This window comes from Danio aesculapii, chromosome 23 (assembly GCF_903798145.1).
Source record: "Danio aesculapii chromosome 23, fDanAes4.1, whole genome shotgun sequence".
NCBI classification, from domain to species: Eukaryota; Metazoa; Chordata; class Actinopteri; order Cypriniformes; family Danionidae; genus Danio; species Danio aesculapii.
Genome location: NC_079457.1, coordinates 32,841,134 through 32,859,373, shown reverse-complemented (window position 1 = coordinate 32,859,373; position 18,240 = coordinate 32,841,134). Strand labels below are relative to the sequence as shown.

The 18,240-nt window shown below is 34.9% G+C and overlaps 1 protein-coding gene across 2 annotated transcripts in view; it reads left to right on the top strand.

Annotated features, from left to right (window-relative positions):
• Nucleotides 1-18,240, top strand: part of ngfa (nerve growth factor a (beta polypeptide)) — a 121,325-nt gene that overhangs the window by 100,719 nt on the left and 2,366 nt on the right. The window contains exon 2 of one of the 2 annotated variants that reach the window (XM_056448942.1): nt 14,209-14,322. The gene's annotated coding sequence lies outside the window, so the exon portion shown is untranslated. Of the gene's footprint in view, nt 1-14,190; nt 14,323-18,240 lie in introns of those variants that run through there. The other variant, XM_056448941.1, reaches the window with a different exon arrangement.

The window sequence follows — 18,240 nt, the reverse complement described above, 5'->3', positions numbered from 1 at the left end:
ACTATGGGCATTTCAATTTTTTTTGCTAAAACAAACTGGTGCATAGTTGGAGGATTTTGATTTTCAGATACTCTAAATGTTAATTAGAATAAAAGAGAATGAATTGAACAGTGTCTGCTTCAGCATAAAGTTATTCACTTGTAAGAAGCGGTTCAAACTGTAGTTCTGCCGAATGACTAAAAAGTTCAGTATTGATGGTAAAAAACTACATTCTAGTCAAAACATTCTTCTGCAATCTTATACCAAAATTGGAAATAAGGGCAGTATTTTTAGCTTAAAATGTGGGAGAGTGTTGCTATTATGTGACTGGATTGTATTGCAATATGGAGCAATACAGTGTTGATGTTAAATCAAAAGTAAATCACAAATACTTGAAAATGAAATTATTTAATGACAATAATTCTCTATGGTTACAACTGAATCAGAATCAGAAAGAGCTTTATTGCCAGGTATGTTCACACATACGAGGAATTTGTTTTCGTGACAGAGCTTCTACAATGCAACAGGATTACAGAGACAGGACAAAAAAACAGATAATAAATATATTTAAAAAAAATAGAAGTAAGTAGTGAATGCAAATATACAAATTGACAAGTGTATGTACAGGTATATTACTATATACAATGTTATACGTGCAGCTGTTATGTGCAAATTGGGATGTAAAGTGTGTTGTTAAATAAGTGCATATGTGTATAAAAGTGTATGGCAAGTAGTGATGTTGGTTCCACAATTATTATCATCAAGTGTTCATGAGATGGATTGCCTGAAGGAAGAAACTGTTTCTGTGTCGGGCTGTTCTGGTGCGCAGTGCTCTGTAGCGTAGACCAGAAGGTAAAAGTTCAAAGAGGCAGTGTGCTGGGTGTGAGGGGTCCAGAGTGATTTTGGCAGCCCTTTTACTCGCTCTGGAGAAGTACAGTTCTTGGGGAGTAGGAAGGGTTGTACCAGTGATTCGCTCAGCAGTCCGAACTATTCGACGTAGTCTTTGGAGATCGTATTTAGTAGCTGAGCTAAACCAGACAGTTATTGATGTGCAGATGACTGATTCGAATCAATCAGATTAATTACAAATAACTGTATAAAATGATCAAATATGAAATGATAAAACATATGATAATAATTGCACCCAGCTTAAATGTAAAAATAAAGTTACCAGAGGTAAAAAGAGAGACAGGGGGAGGGAGAGAGTAAGAGAGTAAGTAGAGAGCAGTAGAGCCAGAGAAGATAGCCTCCAGAGCAGCAGAGAAGCAGACCAGGAAAAGAACAGACCAAGAAAAAGAGGCAGAGTAAAGTTTACCAGCTATCTTGTATCTTTCTTGACCATGTGACCAAAGCCCAAATACTGAGACATACAAACTAACCAATCAACATGTGACCACATCGTAAAACCCCCAAAGTCCACACACCAGGCCCTGATCTAATCAGTATCTGCCTTTGGAATTTGTGTGAGCCTTCTTTGGTGAAAAAGACCATGCATATGATCATTTAGGGCTTACTTACACTATGCTATCTGAACCGTGGCCAGACCCGTTTCCCGGATCGTTTGAGAAGTGTGAGTGCGCTGATTCGGGCTCAGGCAAGGTTCACTTGGCCGGCCCTGGCCCGGTTGGAAGAGGTGTGCCTGAACGCGGTTCACTTGGGCTTTGGCGCGGTACACTTGTGTGTGAGTGCAAAACACGCCTAAGCCCGAAACTGAAAGTGAGATGTGACTTTTATTAAGGGGCTGTTTCACATGGATTCATTAATCATTCTTACCGTTCAATAAACACAAAATGTCCTAGTTTATCAAAGACGCAAACTCCTCACTGCACCACAGTTGCGCCTTCAGCAAACCTCCTAATTCCTGCAGCATGAGGACTTTATGACTGTTTAGGAGTGTCAAAAGTGGCAGATCTGTTCTGCAAAATATTTTACTATTTGTCACCGCATCCCAAACTACTAAAACAATATAACTGAAGAAATCTCCACTGTCCTGAGCAAGAGCGCTTCTCTACTGAACAGTGCATTATCGATGACATAAGCATGCCCATGCCTGAATGTAATGTGAGTGCAGGCCGTTGGGGGAGATGGGAGGGGGGACAAGCGTTCTTTGGCCTGGTCTAAGTCAAATGTACATAGTGTGAGTACGCCCTTAGACTCTTACACATTCATATAGATATAAGAGCCATGTTTTATGAGGCTCATTTGTGGCCATCCCATATCATTAACCCTCCTGTTGTGTTCACATCCTTACCCTTACTTTAGTGTTCCCGGTCAAAATTCACCATTCTGTTTTAACTGCTCTTAAATTGGTACAAAAATCATTTTTCTCCACCAAATTTTTATTCAACATTCTTTAGCTGTGAACAATGTCTCAAAGTAGTGTTTAACATGAATTTACAGAATTAGACATAAAATAACAGCAATAATTATACAATTAGGCGCTGAAAATATTACAAAATGAACAATAGATGACAGAAATCAAAATACGTTGTTTCATTACTAATAGACAGCTCGCTAAAATCACAGGGTCTGACCAAAGAAAATGACATTTTAATCCATCCGAATGATTTATCAACCAGCAAAGCACAAACAAAATGCTATCCTTTCCTCTGTTCTGAGTGATCAAACTTTCAGTCCTTCAAATGTACAAATATAGGGAATAGTGACTGAGGGTATATACGGTGAGCATCGACACAGACCTAGCACTAGTTATACTTTGGTCATTTTTTAACGAGATAATAACGGTCTAATTAATGAAATAATTGTTGCTAACCTAAGCTAAAAGTACTCCTGCTAGACTCAGAGATTGGCTGAACGGAGATTGGCAGAAAGAAAGAAAGGGAACAAGATTCCTTATCTGAGCTTCTTTCCAAAGAGAGAGAATTAAATATATCGATAAATAAACAAAAAAAATATATATAAAATAAGAAAAGAAAGAAAGAAAGAAAGAAAGAAAGAAAGAAAGAAAGAAATGGAAGAAAGACACATGCTGCATCCCAATTTGCATACTTATACTACACTCTAAAAGTATGTACTTTTTTGTGAAGGAAAAGTATATACTTTCGAGTGTGCAACAGAAGAGTATGCAAGCATTGGGATATTCTACTTCTTCTTTAACTGATTGTTGTGTTGCTTAGTTATGCCCCCTGTCAGTCATCCACACACCATTCACATTTCTGTTGTATTTAATTTCCTACCTTACTGGAGAAGCAGCAGCAGGTTAATCTTCCATTCATGAGTCTTTCATGCAAAGAAATCTTCTCAGGTCTTTGGGTAATTATGCATTCAGATGTTTTGACGTCCAAACACATCTTTATATAGAAATTATCTAGATATAGACTAACAGTCATTCAAACATCTTTACCGAAGCCTCTACTTGACGGTTGGTCTCGCGGATCCATCATGTTTGTAGTTTATTTACATTTTTCACACGCAACGTGCAATGTATTGTGGGCAATATCAGCGGTTAGGGTATGGACGGTTCTACACCTAAATTTTTTACCGGAAATAGCAAACCATCCAGGAACCTCTGGCATACTCTTTTCAACATACTATGGATTGGGACATACTAATTCTATTTTCAAATACTATTTAGGACGCATAGTATGCGGATTGGGATGCAGCAACACATAGATGGATTAACATAACAGACAGAAAATAGAAAAGAAAATAGTGATCCACACTTAAAGAAACTAAAAATAACAACAACTGAGTCTTTTGTCAGAATAACCACCATTTATCACTATATTTAAGCTACACTCCGAAATGAGGACAGACTCAGATTATGCGGCGTTAAGCATTTATTGTTTCAAACAGGTAGGCCTATTAAAAAAAAAAAAAAACGAACGTGCATAGGCCTAACTTTTCCTCATGCCCTTACTTAACATTTGTTCTTTTTATTTCGAAGTCTCAACAACATGCTTGAAACTAGCAGACTCCTCGGGACAAAAAAAGGAGGAAAAACAATCTGGCACAACTTAAAATAGCATGGTAATATCCTGGTACCAGAACAGAACTGGTCACAAATAATATTCGCACATCAAATATAACGTTAAGTTTAAATTTCACAGGCTACTCACAGTGCTTAATCAATGGCTAAAGTTACATTTCCCCTCTAACACCAACTTTTTCACATCAGGTTTGACCGCTGTCAGACTTATGCGCAAACAGTCCTCCAAAGTCTGGGTTGACAGTCAGTTCCTCTCGTGTGTTTTTATCGAGTTCATCTTGGAGAATGCAGCCTCACAGGTGTAGGTTGAACCGAACATGGTGAGCACATACATAGCCAGCGTTTTTAATGTGTCATATGTCTCGGGACAAGATACCCAAAATGCGCTCAGGCTTTCAGCACTACGGAGAGCTGCCTTCATGTCACCTGCGACCTGAATTTCAGCCAGCTGGCTCTGAATGGCCGCCTCGTCTAATGGCAGCATTTTCATCGCGTTTGTGGAGAATTCTCCGCTTGGGTTGATGGTGAATGGGTCACGCACAAATTCAATGACATCCCTGGAAATGAAAAAGTCATCGAATCTAGCAGAAAAGTTGTCTTTTAATTGTGTGATGAATGTCTTCATCTTGTCTGTTACGTTGCCTTCTCCCACCGTCTTCAGTGTGTTAAAGTGCAGCAGCCTCTCAGAGAACAAATCTGCGTGAAACAGATCGAGTTTGTTCCCAAAGGCATCAAGTTTTTCCACCAAATCCACCACTGATTTTCCTCTGCCTTGCAGCTTGAGATTAAGTGTATTCAAATGGAAGAAGATGTCTGTTAAAAACGCAACGTTGCACATGTATAATTTGTCTTGCATGACGCGAAGATGGTCAGCTGCCGATTTGGATTTACTTTGTTTTAAGAAATCCTCTACTTGCGCACGGAGTTCAACAAAGCGCTCCAGTGCTTTGCCCCTACTAAGCCAGCGCATGTCATTGTGGAGTAACAGGTCATCATGAGAAGCCGGAGATTCAAGCCCAAATTTGCGAAACAGGCGGTGCTGCGTGTTCCTCTGATGTGGTTGATAATTTTCATCGTTTTCTCCATCACCTCTTTGAGCTCCCCACTTAGCTTTGCACACAGCACGCTCTGATGGATGATACAGTGGATTGCGTTAGTTTTAGGAGCGACAGTCTTTAATCTGCTCACCAGACCCCTGTTTTTTCCAATCATAGCAGGTGCACCATCTGTCACTGTCAGGATGATTTTATCCAGGGGCAATCCATGGCTTTTCAAAAAATCTTCCAGTTTTCCAAAGATGATGTCAGCAGTGGTGTTGTCCTCCTGCGGAAGCAATGCCAGCAGCTCTTCTTGGAAATCTTTGCTATCAAAGTATCTGACAAAAACGCACAACTGTGAGATATCCGTGTTGTCAGTGGACTCATCAATAGCTAGCGAAAAGTATTTGGCTTCCTTAACCCCGTCAATGACAGCTTTCTGCACTTGCTCTGCTAAAACGTGCACACAACGTGCATTAGTTGAGGCAGATAGAGGTACTTGTTTGACAGATGCAATAATTCTGTCCATTGATTTGTCCGGGGCAAGTTCCTCTAGAACGGCGATCATGCACTCCTTTAAAACCTCACTTTCCGTGAAAGGCTGGTTATGTCTGCAAAGCACCCAAGCAGCCTTAAGGGATGCACACGTCACTCTCTCTTGATCAGTTAAAGTTCGAGTAATAATGCCACTTGCACGGGAGTAGACACATTTCAATGTGGCGATTTTTTTCTCTGACGAGCCTCTGACAGCTCAGGATATGAAACCTTGAAATTAGAATGTTTAGTGTTTTGGTGACGGCGCAGATTGTACTCTTTTGCAACCGCAATAGTTTCGCTGCAAACTAGGCATACTGGTGACGCATTTCGGAAGGTTGGCATAATAAATGCGTACTTATTAGTCCAGTCATCATTGAAGGACCTGTTTTCGACATCAACTTTGCGTTTCATGGTCTTTGAGAGTGCCATTTTACCTCTGTTAAGAGACCTTTTCCTGTCACTTCCTCCGTGTTTGTTTTTCAAGTGCGCTATAAATAAACTTGATTTAGCCTAATTGAGTTGAGGCAAAATATCTATCACTCCTAGTGGTTGACTGTGGTATATGTGATGGGAGCCTGAATCAAATGCCTTCAGTTTTGTAATGAAATGAAAAAAGTATAAACATTAAACATAACGTTAAGCAAAAAATTAGATTTTTATTTGATTTTCTTCTTGGGGGTCCGGCCCCCAAGGAAACTGTCTGATAAAACTCTGGAAAACCTCTGAAAAATATAGTTGATGATCCCTGGGCTAGAGGATCAGCACATAAGCGCGTAAAAGAGGTGTGTACCATATATGTTCAGTTTGAAGTGAGTGAGTGAGTGAGTGAGTGAGTGAGTGAGTGAGTTGGGGTAGTGTGTGGGGATGTTTTCTGTCTGAAGAATGAATATAGCCTGGATACCCATTCGTTTCCTATGGCGGTCACTTCTGACCAGGAACACCACAGGTGTAACAAGCTTGAATGAAACACTCAAAATTCAACGAATGAGGTGATCATCACTTTTATATGTTCAAGTGCACAGTGTGGAGGATATCATAAGGCCTTGAGGCAATTAGATGTAAAACACAATATTTATGAGTGATTTAAGTAGTAAATCGGTCAGATTTGACCCGAACACGACAGGAAGGTTAACATGAATTAAAGCTGACATGAAAACAAGCTTTTATTACAGTTCAGTGGCCGAAAAACATTTCAAGAATTCCTTATAAGTGATTATTTTAGCTTTAGGTCACAACTGGTCACAATTTCTATTCAGTTTGTTCTTGTTTGTTTGCTTTTTATAAGCTTTTGATTTCACTATAATGTAGATGCATGAATCATAATTCAAATGATGTTTTCGTGGGGCAAAAACATGTTTTAGATAAGCTAATTGATGTAAATGGTGGTGAAGTAATGCATTATTCTTTAAAAATACAAAAATTCAAAAATAGCATGAGCTCATACTGTGTTAAAAAATATGAGCTCATAAAAAGCATGAACAATTAATTTTTTTTTTTGGTGAAAAAGTAGGTAAAAAATAGGGGAAAAAAAGAAATATATATATTATAAATGATGCAATATGATACAAAAAGCATTGTGTAGTGACTTAGTAAAAATGCTTTTGAAAAATATTACATTATTCAAATGATTGAAACAATGGTTGTAAGTGAATACACAGTATGATATTTTTAATGCTAATATTCAATGTATCTCATGAAAAACAGCATGCACAATAAAACAGTTTTCAGGCAAAAACAAGCTAAAAGAATTTGATTGTAAATCGTTGTTGACAATAAAAGTGCACTTGGATTTGTATTTAATTTATTTATGTTATCATTTATGTAATAGAAATTTTGAGCACATACAAAAAATCATGCAGTTTTACAAAGTTTTGTTTGGAAATTTGGTTTTAGATAATTAATCCAAAATAGTTTTTCTACATCGTGAAATACACAATTTAGATTTATAAGTGTAGTGGCTCAGTAGCTAAGCTAAGAAAAGCAATATGCACAATACAACAATATGTAACAATATTATGGTTAATAATTATAAAAAAGCAACACTTTCACAACTGCTCTGAATTATTTGTTCATTTGCTCTGAAAATAAAATGTAAATATTCACATTTACACTAGCAGACCTATTTCTCTCCTCCCTCTTATTTTTTTCCTCTACAGGATGCTAGACCACACTGTTTAGTGTTTTTTTTTCACTCAAATGAACAAGTGAAAGCAACTTCAAATTGCTGGAATCTCTCAGAAAAGCCTGCTGTCATCATCAGGTCCAGGTACCAGGATGTAGTTTAAAACTGAAGTTATAAAATTCAGCTCTTGCTATAGGGAGTTTTGCTTAATTTATGAGCACCATTGAGTGTTTCAAGCACCACAGACCTGGATGACTCTGGTTTGTGTATCAGTTTGAGTGTGTGTTTATATGTGCGGCATATGTAAGATTTTAGACCCACTTCTTCTGAAACACTCAAAACTGCTCACTTCTGATGCACAGTGCTCCAAGATAAGCTCAAAGGAAGAGATGCTTGATCAAACTCTGACATGAAGGTTGATGGCATCTTAAATGATGCTGATGAACACAATCTCACCGCAATTCATAACATTTTTTTATTTTTATTTAGTGGCTAATGTATGTGCATTTGTATGATATCATTTGTATATTTTAGTGTAACTTTCTCATACCCCAATGAGAGCTAGTAGTAAGGGTTTAGGAACATGCCTCCTTTGCATGTTTTTTGCACAAATGTATGTAAAATGTATGAATTAGTCACTTTTCTGACAGTACATAAAATAGTTTTCTCAAGACAACTTTCAGGTTCTGAAAACAAGTACAACATCTGTAAACATACACTTATTATGGAAGGTAATGAAGCAAATTTATGGAGGATTGAACCATCATAACACATTCTGCCCATTTTGACCTGGAACAGAGACAATTTTCTTTCAATAAATACTATACATTATATTGTATTATAATGTAAAACTAAATATTTTCAAAGTAAAGCTTTAAAAGTAATATCTATGTTGTATTATTTTTCTGTTTTTTAAAATTATTTTTTTAATGAAAAATAAATGTGTTTAATAAATTTATTTAATGAGTTATAAATTCAGCTCTATTCTGTATAATGGAGTTAACTTTATTTTTCATCCCCCAAAAATCTAAACATTTATTTATTTATTTTTTTTTATTTAAAGTTCAATAATAAAAACGAAATAAGTCCATTAGATATGTAGAAGTCACCATTTGAGATAAAAAAAAAAAAAGTATTTTGTATTTGCCCTAGGACAAGAAGGGGCATTTAAACAATGTTTACAACATGCTCATAGACAATGCTACTGTTAAATGTATCGTGACACTACAAACGGCATAAAATAGTCATGTTATTTTATTCATATTAGGTTATGAATGCATTTTAGTCAGCTGGTTAATGTCAGCGGCTTCAGATACAAACACTAGCTGTGTTTTCAGTCCATCATCTGCACAACACATGACCACCCACACACACACATACACAGCACACGGTTTATTGTGTTCAAGTTGAGCTTTCAACCTGTTTGTTTAGCGAGTTTAACCTGTAGCTACTGTAAGTCTTGTCTTGCCATGTTCTGAGCTGCAGTTACAGTAAAAGACTCTAGGTGCAGATCAACTGTTGGTGCACATCTGTCCTCTAGTGGCCAATCTCAATACAGCATTCTTTCTCCAATGATTTTAATTGGGTGAATATATAAATAATAATAATAATTATAATAATAATAATAATGTTAAAAATAATAATGGGCAACACAGTGGCTCAGTATTTAACGCTGTTGCCTTACAGCAAGAATGTTGCTGGTTCAAGCCCCAGCTGGGTCTATTGGTGTTTCTGTGAGGAATTTGCATGTTCTCCCCGTGTTCGCATGGCTTTCCTACAGGTGCTCCGTTTCTCCCACAGTCTAAAGACATACACTATAGAGAGAGAGAGAGAGAGAGAGAGAGAGAGAGAGAGAGAGAGAGACTTTTAACAACTCTTTAATTACAACATCTCAAAAACTGTATCTGGTTAAAAACAATTACAGCATATTACGAGAAACATGTATATAAAAAAGGGAAAAAAATAATGATAAAAAAAAATTATACAATAACAATAAAAACCAATACCACCAAATTTACAGCAATACATCACAACCTCCTACTTCATTAAGTTGACATAAAATACTTTCAACACCCCATACAAAAAAGAAAGAATCAACATCATTCACCAGTTCATAATATTTATACTCCATTAGCCTGCTTTTTACCAAAGCTCTAAGTTCAAAGGATCAGTATTTCTGTCAAACACCATTTTGTTTTCTCTTGTCAACCATATTAACAGTTTTGCCTTACCTAATAGGAAATTTGTCAAAACAATTTTTTCTTATTTAAAACATTATATTTTGGTCCAAAGATAAAAAGACTATTTGTAAAAATGAACCAAATATTTTGACACAAGTCTCTTAACATACCAAACAATCTGAAAAGCCTTGAATAAATAGGTGAAACATTGTTCCTGGAAGGCCACAAAATAAACATTCATCTCCTTGCAAAGTTTTCAAATGATTTTTTTTTTACGATTTGTTGTTATCCAATGAGAAATCTGCCATTGTAAATACCTGCTTCTTTTTTCAATTGGTGCCTTATATAATAACCTCCAACATCCTTTTGGAGAGGTACCCATTTCAACAAAATTTGCCCATTTGGTTTCTGGAATTTCTCTCAAAGATCTCAAAATTTTAAATTTAACACAGATACAATAGAATAACTTCCTAGATATTTCGTCAAAGAAACCAAGTTTCTGTGTTTTAAAAGAAATTAATCTTGCATCATCCTCCTGCCAATCTTTGCCAATCTTCTAAATTTACATTCACACTCATTCTGGGAAATACAGCCTCAATTACTTCTGTTTGCAATGGTACTGCAGGAAAAACTTTTGAACCTCAGATAACAATTTTTTTGATAATAAATTACAGAGTGTACATTGATCTTCACAGCAAGTTTTTCTGCAGAAATACAACTATCCATTATTCTTAAAGGCAGACTTTGCATATTCCCGCTTTAATCAATATTGTGCAAATATCCTTAGATTTCAAAATCTCACTAAATAAAGAGGGATTATAAACTTATGGTTCCTCAAGTACCCATTTTTGTGTCACTTCAGTCAGTTCTCTTTTAACTGTAAATATTTGCCATGCATTTAATACTAATGTATAAAAAGAAGAGTCTATTAAAATCAATATCCTTCAAATTCATCAAAAAGGTGTCTGTTCAGATTCATCCGTCCTACTCTATTTAATAGAGCACAAGCAATAGCAGTCCAGTTTTGAGACTGGCCCCCTGTGTTGTGATGTATTGCTGTAAATATGTGGCAAACAGAAGTGGACCGCCCAATTGCCATCATTCAATGCAGTATGTGGGCTGGATTTAAGTGTCTGGTGTGGGCCGAATTCAACAGTATGAAGCTGCAGGCCCAGAGACCCAACTGCATGCTCAGTACTGCACTTCCAGACCTTCATAGTGCCACCTGCTGTTTGAAAGATCCCCTCACATGAATTCAGCTGCTTATAAATTGTAACTTACTCTATTTTTCTACTACTAAATATTGCGCCCTGATTGAATACATTATTATATAAAATATACTAGATTATAATTTAATGCATTAATTCTGTCGTATATTTATTACTTGTATTTGAAAATATTGTTCAGTTACTTTCAGTTCAGTTACTAGTATGTTCAGTCATTTTTTTTTTTTTAATCATTAAGGATTTATCACACTGTTTAGTATTGAGTTGAGGGAATGAATATTATTTATTTCTTCACATACAATAAATTATAGTACTCTGAATAATTTTCTCACAACAAATTTATTTTTGAGTACTTTTTTATGAGGTCCTACAAATCATCCAGCTGTAAACAATGCAGGGGAAAATGGTAAAAAATATAAGGTGGATTAATAATTATTTACAACATAGAAAATAAATGAAATAATAAAATAAATGCTTTGCATTCTTGTTAGAGAGACTTTTCATTTCTCGAGCAAAAAACTGGAAATATCTGCAGCATTTGGTGCACTGTATTAGTGTTGGCTTTTTGAATTGTAATATCTGTTTGAGAAAAAATACACAAGTCACAAGCAAAGTATTTTTGCTTTAACCTAAGAGTTTATTGTGAATTCTATGCAGAATAACTGATATTTTGATTGCAAAATATCTTATTTGTTGAACTTATTATTAAACTGTTATTGTGTTACTGTTATTGTCTGTGCTAGCACTTTCAGATAGATAATACAGTAATACAGTAGACCTACACAGCACTAAAATATACAAATAATAATTGTGTTAAATATTATACATTTTGCTTTAACATTTTTACTGTAAAGTTTTTTATTTACTCAAAAAACATTGCTAGAAAAGTGTCCCAGAATTGTACAATAATACATAAAATAAGAGTAAGCTGAAAATATCATAAATTACTGCTATCTTTTGACATTAATTTTGATAAAATCAAACACAGAAATAATTGTTTGTTGTTATAATAAGATGCCACATTGATTTATGCCATAAAACCTGGTAATTTTTAGGAATGCTTTAATAAAATCAAAAACCTTACTCAACGTGTCCGATGTTGCTACTTGCTAGAAAGTGCTGGTCTGAGCGTGCAGTTGGGTGTCTGGATTTGCCACTTCAACCTACTCACCGAATTTGAGCCATGTGAATTTTACTTGCTGGGAGCCAAATTAGCATTACTATTGTATCTGTATCAGTTGATGGTGTGCATACAAATTCTTGTATTTTGGAATTACTTAAAATACTTAAGCAAATTAAAAAAAATTAAAAAATACTTAAAATAAAATACTTAAAATAAATAAACAACATAAAATATTGACATACATTGCAGTAATAAATAATATATATTGCAGTTATAAACAAAGATGTGTCCTTGTTTTACACAAGAAAACACTGTGTAATGCTACATGTTGTTAGTGTTTTTTAGGTCATTGTTTTGTGGTTGACAATGTGTGTTTGTCAGCTGTCAACCTTTGCTAGTGTTCTGGATGAATGAGTTTATTTGAGACCTGAATAAAATGTTTTGGTAGTTGTAGTGAATTTTGATTATCAAATGAACTGCTTTGCCGAGCTGACAGTCAGTTAGCAAAATTGTGTGAAACAATGACCTAAGAATTGACCTAAGAATTGAAAAATGTGTCCTAGCGTCTGTAAAAAACTGTAACTTCAACACTAAGTTCAAAACTCTTTTCAAATGAGTAGAATTATCTTCCAGTAAATTTTGAGTTAACTACACTCATTTTATTTAATAAATTTGACTGTTGGGTTTTACGGTGTAATTTTACTTAAATTTATATTTGTTTACCTTTGGAAGACTTCAGATGATGAACATATTTCAGCAGGTTTAGAATTTGATTGTGCTTGTAAAAATATGGCTTAAGTGGGTTGACAAAATTTGGGCAGTTTTAGGATCAGTTTAGATGTTTGAATGTGTATTTTAAGTTAACAAAAACCAAATATCTGTACCTACTTTTTTTTTGTGCATATGGGTAAACTAGAAAGGGTTTGGAAAGTGAATTATGACCCTTTAAAGGGCACCTAGGTTACCCCTTTTTCAGATTTAAGTCTTTTGTGTCCCTAGAATGTTGTGTCTGTAAAGTTTGAGCTCAAAACAACCATCAGAGTATTTGTTATAGCTGTCTGAAGTGTCTGTATTATAACCGGTAAAACTTGGTTGCTGTTTTTTTGTACTGGGCCTTTAAGGCTAGTCCTCCCCGCCCACCGTTCCCATGTGCCTGTCAGCAACATGCCTCAGGATGCAGATCTCATATCGCGTTTGTGAGAAATACTACAGTAAGAACTTTAACAATCAGTATTTGCTGCATTTTTTGTGAGTTGCAACCATGAGTCACACACAAAGTCATTACAAAGTTCACGCGCACACACAGCGAGGACACGCACACACACACATAGTGCAGACACACATCAATAGCGCAGACACCCACACACACAGAGAGAGAGAGAGAGAGAGAGAGAGCACTCTGTTTGCATGCATATGTGACAGGATACAGGTTAATCCTCACTGCTGTATGAATATCTTTTATGTTAATGTACAAAATAAACCTGATTTAACTTTCTTCTTTTATAATTGTTCTGACCACCGGCTGTGCTGATGAAGTAAAGCTCAGCTAAATCACTGTAATTCATTACACACGTGCACTGTTTTAAATATTTTAAACTTGTAAAACTTACTCTTGATCACATTTGATGATGATTGATGATCCTAGCGAACTGAACTGACCTTTTATTCCCAATTGCTTTGCGCACGTCTGGTCTTGTTGATATGATTATACACATGACTACCGGGACATGTTAATACGCACAGCTGTCAATCAATTCGGTGGGCAGGGTGACCGCACTCCTACGTAAATTTGCAGTCGATCTGAAAACCGCTCCAATTGGTCCACCGTTTTTATGTTGTTAAATTTGAAAAAAAAAAAAAGGACTGGGTGAGTTTATATCACCCCAATATGACTGTCTATACACTACATCTACACACATGTCTGTCCAAACAGCTTTAAAAGTAGATTTTTCACCATAGGTGCCCTTTAATGCTTGCAGCATTGTTATGTGCCTGTTGAACACATGAAATTGGATTTTTTTTTGAGCTAAATAGCCATGTATGTGTGTTTTACAGAAAAGAACAGACACACAGGCCAGTCCAGATGGCAGGGGCTTGGGGGTCAGCCTGCACTGGACTCTGCCTCTAGCAGCCCACTGGGCCCTCACTTCAACTCTGAACATTTCACAGGTCAGTCAGCACATATGTACAAACACATATAGCGTTGAACATACTTACATACTTAAGTTTTTTTTTCTCCACAACCCAGCTAGAAGGGAGCGTTCTCTCAACTTTGGCTTACATTCCCCACAGTTTGTGTTAATGTTTTAATGAAAACATTTCAATGTAATATCCAATGAATAATCAAAAAAAATTGTTTCCCAAAACAATGAACAAGAACATTCTAGCAATGTTTTGAAAATGTTGGTAAGGGACCAGATTAAACGATGTTCTCTTAGAAAACTTTTTCACAATGTTTCATAAAACCAAAGTAAGAACATTCTCACAGTCACATTAGAGAAATGTTTTAAGAACATCATTGAGATGTGAGATGTGGAATGTTCTTCGAAAAATGTACTAGCAATAAGACATTTGAACAAAGCTTGCACATTTTATCTGCAACATTTTAAAAACATTTTAAGATTATTGAAATGGCACCAGACTAAACAATGTTCTCTTAGAAAACGTTTTCATAATGTTTCATAAAAAAAGAAAGTAACACCATTCTCACAGCCACATTAGAGAAATGTTATAAGATATTATAATTCTTTTTAATAACGAGACAGAAAGATTAACATAAAAATGTTAAACTGTACTTATTAAAATATATAAAATGTCATGTTCAAAATCTTATTGCAGACAAATAAGTAAGAGGGAGGGATGAAGAAAATTTTGCTCGACGATGGGGAAAGACACCACCATGGATCAAGTATGGAGAATGTTACAAAATATGGAGGGGGGGGGGGGGGGGGAAGAGAAAACAAATACCAGTGTTGATTGAGAATGACGTAACTGCCATATCAGAAATTGAAAAGGCTAATATGCTAGGAAATGTTCTACAAAGATTATATAGTATAGAATTGGGGGACGAGTATGAAGAAAGTAGAAGAGAGTTTATGGAAATGGATCCAAAAATTATGCATAATAAAATAAATGGAAATAGTTGTATGGATGTAGATTTTACAGCTTTAGAATTAAAAGGAGCACTGGGGAAATGTGCAAATACTGCCCCAGGTGGAGACATAGTAAGCTATATAATGATTAAACATCTATCAGAAAAAGTTATTTTATTGATTTTTAAATTATACAACAGAATATGGAAAAAAGGAGTAATCCCAAAAATATGGAAACAAGCAATCGTAATTTCAATTAAAAAACCAAAAATTACAGATCGATAGCACTGACATCAAATTTAGGCAAATTAATGGAAAAATGATAGTGAATAGAATTAATTAGGATTTGGAAAAAAAGGAAAAATATAGCAAATATCAGTGTGGTTTTAGAAGAGAGAGAACAACTATAGATTCATTAAGTAAAGTCACTTATTAAAAAGAAAAGGCAATAACCATGAAAGAGTTTATAGTAGTCGTGTACTTTGATATTGAAAAACATATGATACAGTTTGGCATGAAGGATTGTTAGCAAAAGTTGATAAAATGAACATAGAAGGAAAATTATATAACTGGATAAAACAATTTCTGAAAGATAGAACATTTATGGTTCAAGTGGGAACTACTCATTCTTCATCTTTTAATGCAGAAAATGGTATTCCTCAAGACAGTACTATTAGTCCATTGCATTTTAACATAATGAATAATGATATTTTTAAAGATTTAGGACCTGGAATAGGAAGTGCTCTTTACGCTGACAATGGAGCTATATGGAAGTGAGGAAGAAACCTAAAGCAAGTACTTAAGAATATACAAGCTGCTATAGATAAGGTAGAAAGGTGGAGTAATTTTTGGAGATTCAAAATATCAATCAGTAAGTCATGTTACATGATCTTTAGTAGGAAAAAGAAGATATCAAGTGACATTAAATGATCAATATATGGGAAATCATTAGAAAAGGTTAAAGAATTTAAATATTTAGGGATTTGGTTGGATAGCAGGTACACATGGAAACAGCAAATTGAGGAAGAGGAAAAGAAGTGTGTGAAAACTTTATATGCAATGAGGGTAATAGCAGACAAAGAATGGGGAGCAGAGAGATCATTAATGCTCACAGTGTATCAGGCTTTAATAAGATCGGTACTTGATTATGGGTCTATGATATGTGCGGCAGCATCAAAAACTATTTTAAAAAGACTAGATAGAATTCAATATAGAGCACTTTGAATGTGTATTGGATCTGTAAAATCAACACCGGTTAATGCTTTAATTGTTGAAACTAATTAATTACCACTATATCTGCGGAAAGATAAATTGGCACTGGCGTAATGGTCATCTATTAAAAGCTATACTGGAGATAACATTGTAAAAGAAACGTTAATAGATTGTTGGGAGTATACAAATAATAGAGGAAGATGATTTGGATATACATAATATAGCAAAAAAAAAAAAACACCAAGTATTTGATATAGTGGGTAATAAAAGCCCAGTATGGAGTGAAGTCCCCTTATGGATAATACCTAAAGTTGAAATCAATCTTAAGATCTTGGATAAAAGAAATAAATGGGAGGAATCAGGTAACCTTAAGCAAAATGTTTATGAGCATATAGTTGAAAAATTTTATGGGCGTACACAAATGTATACTGATGGATCTAAAGACCCAGATAAGGGTGTGACAGGAAAAGGAGTGTGTGTTCCTGATTTGGAAGTATTTATAAAAAAAGAACAACATCGGAACTGTCAATATATTCTGTTGAAATGGTTGCTATCATTGTGGGACTTATGTGGGTAGAGGAAGTTACACCAGACAGAGTTGTGATTTGCTCAGACTCTGCTTCAGTATTAATATCATTAGCCAGTCATCAGTCATCCACATAAGATTTAATGAATGAAGTATTTACAATAATATGTAGAATCCAAAGGTAAGGAATTATTGTTGGGTTTTGGATTCCTGCACATATAGGGGTGGTAGGAAATAAAATAAGTGATGAATTGAATAAAACTGTGACTAAAAGAAAATAAATAGACATTAATGTTCCATTAAGTAAAGGAGAAACTAAAAGTTTTATTGAGAAAAATGTGACAATACATTGGCAAGGAGTATGGAATACAGATTTGAAGGGAAGAGATCTATATAAAATCAAAAAGAATGTAGACACTAAAATGGTTATTCATGGAAGGAATAGGAAGAAAGAGGGAATAATTTTCAGACTGAGACTGGGGCATACCGGACTGAATGACTCATTGTTTTTAATTGGTGTACATGAGAATGGATTATGTGAATCTTGTGATGTAAAAGAAACAATCGAGCATGTAATATATTAATGTTTAAAATATAGGGAAGAAAGAAAGGAACTAATTGAATATCTTAAGGAAAAGGAAAGGAAGATAAATATATATTATACTTACAGGGGTATGAGCTTAATTATGACCCTATAGGATATAGGACTCAATTTATATATATAAATATATATATATATATATATATATATATATATATATATATATATATATATATATATATATATATATATATATATATATATATATATATATATATAATACAGAATAAGATAAAAGGTATAATAAAATACAACTAATAATAATATAACTAAAATATAACTCATTTAAGTAAATAAAATAAGTGCTCTGTTACAAGTCTAGGGACTAAGGAGTTCAGTGTGCAGGGGGGAGGAGCTGAACATGCAGCGTCAACCGGCACCTGGACTTTGAGGTCTGTGGGATTGGGGCAGGGCAATGACAGAATCTGGTTGCACAACTAGCACAGTAGGGGCGATATGCACACTGCAATTCGCCAAAAAACTTAGAAGAAGAAGATTCAGATGCTCAATGTGTTTTAAAAAAATTATAAAACCACAGCTGAGGTCCATTGTCTTGAAAAACACAATTTTTACGTATACATGACAAATCATCATTTAAACATAAATTACAAAGTCAAACATTATCTCTTATACAATAACTCTTATCAAGAGTAAGA